The sequence below is a fragment of the Mastomys coucha genome, unplaced genomic scaffold (assembly GCF_008632895.1).
Source record: "Mastomys coucha isolate ucsf_1 unplaced genomic scaffold, UCSF_Mcou_1 pScaffold14, whole genome shotgun sequence".
NCBI lineage: Eukaryota > Metazoa > Chordata > Mammalia > Rodentia > Muridae > Mastomys > Mastomys coucha.
In genome coordinates, this window is record NW_022196896.1 from 60795608 (window position 1) to 60803853 (window position 8246).

Consider the following 8246-nt stretch of genomic DNA (forward strand, 5'->3'; position numbering starts at 1 on the left):
TGTATCATCATCATGATAAGTGATTTTAGATCTGAATCTTGCTTTTCCCATGTGATGGTGTGTCCAGGCCTTGCTATGGTGGGAGAATTGGGTCCTGATGTGACCTTGGTTTGTGTTGTTTATTTTCTTATGCTTGCCCTCTGCCATCTGGTTAACTCTAGTGCTACCTGCCCTTGCTAAATCTGACTGGAGCCTGTCCTTCCTGTGATCCTGGTTGTATCAGAACTCCTCAGAGTCAAGCTGTCTCTATGATCCTGTGATTCTGGGAGCCTGTGATCCTGGGCTTGTTAGATCACCTGGGAGTGGGGCTTTTTCTGTGTGTTGTGGGACTAGCTACAGAACTGGCGCCCAAGGTCTGCTCTGTACCCCAACCCAGACAGACCAGAAGGAACCCAAGTCACTGGGCTGGCGGAGTTCCTGTGTGCCTCATCCTGCTGGTCCCAGTTACTCCCAGTGTTGGGACAGATGTTGGTTCCTGGTCACCTCTGATCCTGGGTGTATCAGAATGCCTGGGAGTGGAGCTTCCTCTGGGTGTTGTGGGACTGGCTGCAAAGCTTTCGCCCAAGGTCTGCTATCCCATCCTGAATTTTTAAACTGGAAAACTACTAACATAGATATTCTCCAAGCCTTTTGGAGAAATGGAACATGCTAATTGTAGAATCCATAAATGAAACCATTAAAGGTGCAAAACGGATAGCTTCAGTGAAGCCACCTAACAAAATAAGAAACATTGAAATAGTAAAACTAGAAATTCAGAAATCACATTGCAGAATATATTTACATAAAAATATAACAGGCAACATTAACAATCCTGAACCTTCATTTGCATGAGCCCTTCATTAGAAATGGCCAGAAGCTATGCGTACCTTTCAACTTACATGAAAAACACATATACTCACAGAAAGAAAAACCGTGGTAGCAGACCACTGAGAATATTCAGCTGCTAACAGGCAATGGGTTGCATTTGTAAGAACTTAGTAAATAATCACATATGTTCTTGAAACCCTAAGATCTCCAACATCAGGTACTATGAATAGTTCATTTGAAAGTTAACTAGATAACAGATTTGGGAGTAATGACCTCCTATAATAAACCATGCAAATGTGAAGGGTGAAGATTAAAAAGTTAGATGATAATCACACACATGGAAAGCAGCAAAAATTAAAGAATATACAAACCAACTTGAGAGTATACTTAAATATGAAAAAGTCTAAATCCATCAATGCAAATCTATTTATCATTAAGAAAATAATAGGTAAAGGAAGAAAGACACACTAAAACCTCTATGTAAACAAAGTTTCCCAGAAAAAAATGGCATTCATAACAGAAGATAATTATAAACATTTTAAAGATCTGAAAAGTTTTTAAATGTTGAATTTAAGAATTAACTCATAATAAAAATAGTTTCAAATAATAATGATATGAAAAAACTCATGTTGTAATGAAGAGTCAAGAAAATAAAACTATAAACACCAATAAACAGAATTATGATTGAGTTATGCAGCAAAACTATCCAAATTTTGATACTTCCAGGAACTGTTTATCTCTAAGCAGTAGGATAATAATTTTTCCAATTTCTTGAAAGAATCTATATACAAATTATATAGAATCTACATACAAATTATACAAGAATCTATAATCTTCATACAAATTATTGTAGGAATGTCGTGAGGAAAATTTATCTGCTGCTAAAATAAGTTTGTTTTAGTGTTATGAAGAAGTGAAACAACTTCCAGTTACTAAGTCTCCAGGTCTTATATATAACTTTCACAAAAAGTGAAAATTAACCAATTGAAGACTTTTTCCGTGATAGGACTCTCAGCAACACACAGGAAAATCAATTTGTCACTAGATTGTTCTGTTAGACCTGTAATATCTTCAGACTTCTCTTGCCTCTACAGGGACAGAGTAGTTCCCGTCACTTCAAAACATTATCTTTAATGGCTTGTCTCTTTTAAAATTCTCCAGACTAAATAACCAAGGTCAACTCAATTCTTTCATGCAGACTATAATTCAAGCCATGCCCAAAGGAATGTTGTGAAAAGGAAAGCATTCTTGAAATATTGCAACACAAAGCAATGTGTAATCAGGTGTGATTCAGTCAATACTAAAGCATTCTATATCTGGGTTAATACACTGTGACTTACAGGACAGTTGTTAAATGACACTCATAATTGACACAACAGTTCATTTTGGAAATCACAGAGAGTAGTTAGGAGCTAGGCTCAGGATCTATTTAACGACTGGTAGCAATTCCTCCAGAAGTCAGAGAAGAAACCAAACTAAGGAAATGAAGTGGAATCTACGACATGTCTGCCACATTCTTGATTGGATTTTAAGTAGAATTAACTTGAAATCCTTGAGCTGGTCCCCTTCTTATTTCATCTGTTCATGAGGTAGCATCCCTTCTTCAGCTTCCCTCAGTGTCACTCTCAGGTAAGCTGCAGAGTCAAATACCATGTGCAGGGCAGTGTGGCTCCCAGCCTAGCACCCTTTCCACAGTGGTGAGAGCACATAACCAGATTCTTAAAACCCTGCACCTTCACTCTATAAAACAAGAACAATGCTGTGGCATAATGAACGATGCCTCTCTCTTGCAAGCTTCATTCAGGGAGGAAATCTGTGATTTTCCTGCTATTAGACAATAGTCTAGAGTCTGTTGAAAATGCGAACCCTAACCTTAATCCAAAAAATTCAAAGTTCTAAATCCTAACTGTGAGTCCTCATTAGTCTTAATGGAAAAGTAACCCTTGCTCCTCGCGCAGAGCCTTTGTCAGACTGATGCCTTTTTTTATTTTATAGAGAAGAGAATAGTAGTTGTTCTAGCTTCCTGTTCTTTCTGCAGTTTACACCCTCTTTGACTTATAAGCAACCCAACAAAAATGCAGAAGGTTGCCAAGATGTACAAACACTTAGTGCATAAGCTTGAGAAACTTTGTTCAATACCTGGAACCTACAGTGGAAGGAGAGAATTGACTACCCTCTCAACCCGAGGGCCCATGGCACGCGTGAACCTGTGCATACGCCGGATACAAGCAACACACACACACACACACTGACACACTGTTAGCACATACATATAATACTTATGTTATTATTATTATTTGGGTAGAAGTTGTTCATCCTTTCCCCTGCGTTTTCAGTTTCCCCAGGCTTCTATTCCAGCAGCAGAGCTAACCTCCCATTGCCCTCTCTCCATTTTCTATCATTCCACACACAGCGCCTAACCTTTGCTATCTTTCCTGCTATGCCAGACAGAAATTAACAACAGTTCTCTTTGTACACGGTTTAGATTTAATGTTAGGTGATAGTCTAATATCCCATGACAGAGCAAATGAAGACAGTGTGATTTTTTTCTCAAACCTGAAACACATTTTGCCTTGACTTTTGTCTCCATTTTGTAAATTAGGTACTTTGATCTATTAACATACAGATCCTGTAGTGATCCAGGGGGTTGGCTATTATACATGCTTTGTTTTGTTATTCTGTATGTTTTTTACTGAGGAGTAACTTGGATACAGAAGATTGTGTGTGCATTCTATGAGTGAAGTCCCTCCATCTTTATCAGATGCCCTTATCTGACGACCAGGTACTCAGTGCTGAGCCCCATCACTCCAAAACATCTCCTTTGCTCTATCCCTTGCTACATACTTCACCAAACGTTAAGGCACTATTTTAATTTATATTCCTAGAGGTTAATCTTGTCTGTTCCAAACATCAGATAAATATACATTCTGATGTTTTGGCTCCTCTTCACAGGTGTCGGAATTTTCTTCCTTTTTCCATTAGCTAGTATCCCAGAGTATGAATATACCAATTTGTTTCCCACTGGTTTCAGTTTGGGATCTTGCCCTGCAAATCATATGGCAGTTTCACTGAAATCAAGTGGTTAACGGGACTTCCCAGGCCTTCGCTTTTATTGCAGTGAACATTTATCTCTGTTTATGCCCAACCATCTTGCTTGATTACACCTTCATGACGTTGAAATCAGTTGGTGGACAGTCTATAATATTGTTTCTTTTTCTTTAAGGTCATCTGATTATCTAAGCCCTTTGGATTTCTGTATTAATTTAGGAATCATTTCTACATGACAGTTCACTTGTTAGAAATCACTCTGTGATGTCATCAACTGTGTAAACCATTGTAAAATATCAATGATACTGCGGCTTAAATCTTTGAATATGCCCTTCCATTTGCTTAGTATGTCTGTGGCAATGTGTCTCTCAATATTTCCGTACTCCATTTTTGATGTCCTACATTTATGCCTTGTGTTGTGATCATGAAAATACCTTCCCACATTATTTGAAAAATTTCAACAAAAGAGTTAGAAATTAATTGCCTTCCTCTTGAGTCTGAGAGTTGTGATTTCTGAGAGAAATGATGGTATATATATATTTGAGATTAAATACTAAAAGGCACTTTAGCTTTCTTAGACTTCAGGCATGACTTGAGGAAGAAGGCTCACCCAGGCCTCATGGGGACATATGAACAGCCTCTGAAGAGGACTTGTTATGGGAACAAATTCCAGCAAGTTTTCAGAGAGATAAATATGCCTCTGGTCAGCAGTTTGAGAAAGCCCTTTCAGCAGCAGGTGATCCTACATAAGTGATTAAGTCTTCTGGAGAATATTAACTCTAGCCTACAGCTATAACCTCCTGGGAGTCCTCCACCCCAAGAGAACCACAATACAAAATGCCTCCTGTATTTCTGACTCATAAAACCTGTAAGATAACACTAGCTTGTTCCTTTAAGGTGATAAATGCTGGGAGTAACTTTCATAAGTAACATAAAATAAATACATCGTGTACGAAAGGGGAAGTATTGATTTAGGACCCCCAAGATGAAGTTCTCTCAGCAAAATGGAAATTTATTTGCCCCAGAGGGCAAGGAATAAGAGACAAAAGAAAGGAGATAGAGGATGAGGGGAGAGGGGAAGGGAACAAGAGAGTAGGAGGAGGAGTATTTGTCCTAGAATAGGACAAAAGACTGCCTCTGGACAGAGAGGAGACAGGCATATCCCATAGGAAATGTTGGTTGATAAAGGAAAAAGAGGAAACGCGTGTTAGGATGAAGTGTTTAATTTTAATTGGGAATGTTGATTAGGTGAGCCAGAGGGGGCTTTTCATTGCTGGTAGTCATTTGATTTTGGTAGTCATCCTCAGGAATGAGTCTTGCATAAGAAAGTATCCAAATAAGGGCCTAGAACTTGATGGCTCCCTTTCGGGATATAATCTGTTTACAAAGGAAGGGGGAAGCTGGAAGGCTACAAGGCCTGCCAGGACCATGTTTGCCAGGCCTGAGCCTTCCAGGACCCTTCAATGTATGTATGTGTGTGATACCTGGTGAAAGTGTTGGGTCGGTCTAAATGTTAGCAGGGATTAATTACATGCCTGGAAAAATATAAACAATATAAATATTATGGATTGCATTCTTTGTATTTCAAACATATAAGATGGAAAGTTTTTTAAATGATACAATGTGCTAAAAGCCAGGAAATCCAGGAAAGTTTTTCAGTGAGTGTAAGTAAGGAACACCCAGCTTTGACACCACACCCAGCAAAGGTTCATTTAAAGGGGAAACAATCCAGGGATTAAAGTAGAAATGTCCTTGTGTTTTAACAAAGAACCATACTTTTCTTAATACCTGGAAGTTTTCTTGATTTAGGGCAGAGAAGATTTATTATTGGTACAGTTGCCCCTAAGCTCATGAATGTGGAATAATCTTAGGTAGGCATTTTAACATGTGGCAGTAAGAAAGTCACACACACTCAATAGCTTTGCTACTTTCCTATGTCTTATGTATGTACACATTTATGAAAGACTTAAAATTAGTGTTTATATCTCATATATAAAGTCAACGAGTATTATGAGTCCATCCAAGCCTCATGTTAGTGGGTACTCGGAAAGATAAGCAAAATGATGAGAGGACTTGATCATTCAAGTTATGGGATTTTAATATATAATCTATAAATAGGACAGTTGTATAATTTATTATCCAGACCAAGACACGTTTAGTAGCAAAAGAGTATAACATTAACAACTCAAAGGAGCATACAAATAATAAGGCTACTCTAAAAAAATAAAATACGATTTTGCACTATCGGTGAACCTAGAAAAATAGTTACCCAGAAGATTGTTATTCCCACAATTTCTCTTAAAATTCTAAATAACTCCTACCTAAGATCATTTCTACAGATGTGATGGTAGAACAGAGTTTGTCATATTTAGATTTGTCATTTGTAATATGCCTTCAGTAAGATTCATCTTCTTGGTGTAGTTATGTACAAGGTAACTGTCATCAAAATTAAGTGCAGCCATCTTTACAAATAAAACTTGTAAGAGCTTCTGGGAGTTTTGAAAGCTAAAATCCTTGCCAGAGAAAATGCTGTTGAAGATCGGTATGGCACTTGAAAAGAGTAATTATAGTTGTTAAATGGAATGAAGTCAGAGCAAGATGTGAGTGATCCTGTGAATGGAGCTGCAACACTTGACAAAATTCAAAGGAAAAGAGAGAGACATAGATGGTACATTTGAAAAACATCAAGTACAAAGAGACATGTAATTCTCACCAATAACCCTACTCTCTTGCACTATTCTGGATGCCCGGGCAAGAATTATTTAAAATGCCACCTGGTTTGGATAAAGTGAAATTTCACTTCCACTGTCTGAAACATGTTTTCTAGTAGAAAAGATTTGAACTGTTAAATCTAATCTACAATCTGCTTCTTAGGGCAAATTTTATACAGTTTGATTTTATTTAGAAAGTTAAAAAATGAGTTCAGCAAGATGGCTAAAAGCAGCTGCCAACAAGCTTAGTGGCCTCCTTGATAGAAACTCACAAGGTGGAAGGAGAAGTCCGACTCCTGCAACTTGTCCTCTGACCTCTCTCAACACTGGTACCATAGTACACTAGTTCTATTTCTGTTTCTGTCTCTGTCTCTCTCTCTCTGTGTCTACTGCCCTCTCCCGCTCCTCCTCCTCCTTCTCCTCCCCTGGTCCTCCCCCTGTCCCCTCTGTTCCATGTGCACCTGTGGGCAGGTGCACACACACACACACACACACACACACCTCTTCAATAATTTATAAACCATGGCCCTTTGATGTTTGTTAATCAGCTATAAACATTCAAATTTATTTTAAGGCTATGATCAGTGCTTCCACTCAGCGTTTGCATTAAAGCAGCTCCTGGGCATAGTGCAGTTAGTTGACTCAAGGATCCACATGCACCAGTGATACTTGAAAATATTATATTGGCTTTCTCATCAATAAAACAACTTGAATCTTGTTCATAGATAATGAGATTGAAGTGGGTTACACAGCAATCACTATAGGCTGGTTAGGCTGGATTCCAGAGCATTATGTTGTTTCTCTTTTGACTTCCAGATTCTTCCTAAGCCCCAGATGTTTGATCAGTCTCAGACTCTGTTTTCCGTTTCCAGAGATAACCCTTCTGTCCTTTCAACAAGCTCTCAACGTGCATAAGGACTGGGAGGGAGTTCCTTGCTGCTCTTGATGGAAACGATGAAGAAAACAGGAAGAATAGCATAGCAGCTTTTCCCACAGCACATGCTGCAGGATGTTGGCTGCATAGTGGCATCAATGAAGACATAGATGGGCAGACAGGGAATACCTCGTGTCCCAGAGTCCTCCGAAGCTTTACGTTGCACTTCACACAGACAGCGCTTCCGAATGTCAGCTTTGGAATCCTGCTCCACATCCTTTGGTTCCGTGTTTATGGAACACATTCAACCAACCAATCTCGATATGGAAAATAAGCTTTTATATCCGACACACGTAACTTGTAAACTCTCTCTATGAAAATAAATTTATGCACTAAAATGATGGGGTATGATTATTTTGAGATGATCTTAATAGTTTATAACCAGTTGGCATTTTCATTTGAGCTCTCTGTGTATAATATACAGAATGGCTTCCGTAGATATGCCTCCTGGTAGTAACCTTTCTTCCTGCCCTCGTTAGAACGCTCTTCACATTTAAGACATTCTCACTGGTCTGTGCTTGTGAGAGATGGGCCAGAAAAGTGAGATTCCTTACCTTCATTCTGCAACATGCAGGATCCAGCACTGGGTAAAAACCGTGACTTTTTCCCACTAGCTGCCTATAGAGCACGCTTTGACACTGCGAAAGACAGCCAGTAGGTGGGAGGTTTCTTCATTAGACTGAGGTTGGCATTCTTAAGATAGTGTGTGGTGTCTTCAGCAGTAAGGTGTTGCCATGAAGCCTTAG

General features: G+C 38.9%; 1 long non-coding RNA gene across 1 annotated transcript in view; it reads left to right on the top strand.

Annotated features, from left to right (window-relative positions):
- LOC116089118 overlaps nt 1-7841 on the top strand; it is a 21405-nt gene extending 13564 nt beyond the window's left edge. Inside the window, exon 3 of the long non-coding RNA XR_004118165.1 lies at nt 7383-7841. This is a non-coding gene — a long non-coding RNA (uncharacterized LOC116089118). The remainder of the gene's footprint in view (nt 1-7382) is intronic.
- Nucleotides 7842-8246: the final 405 nt, after the last annotated feature.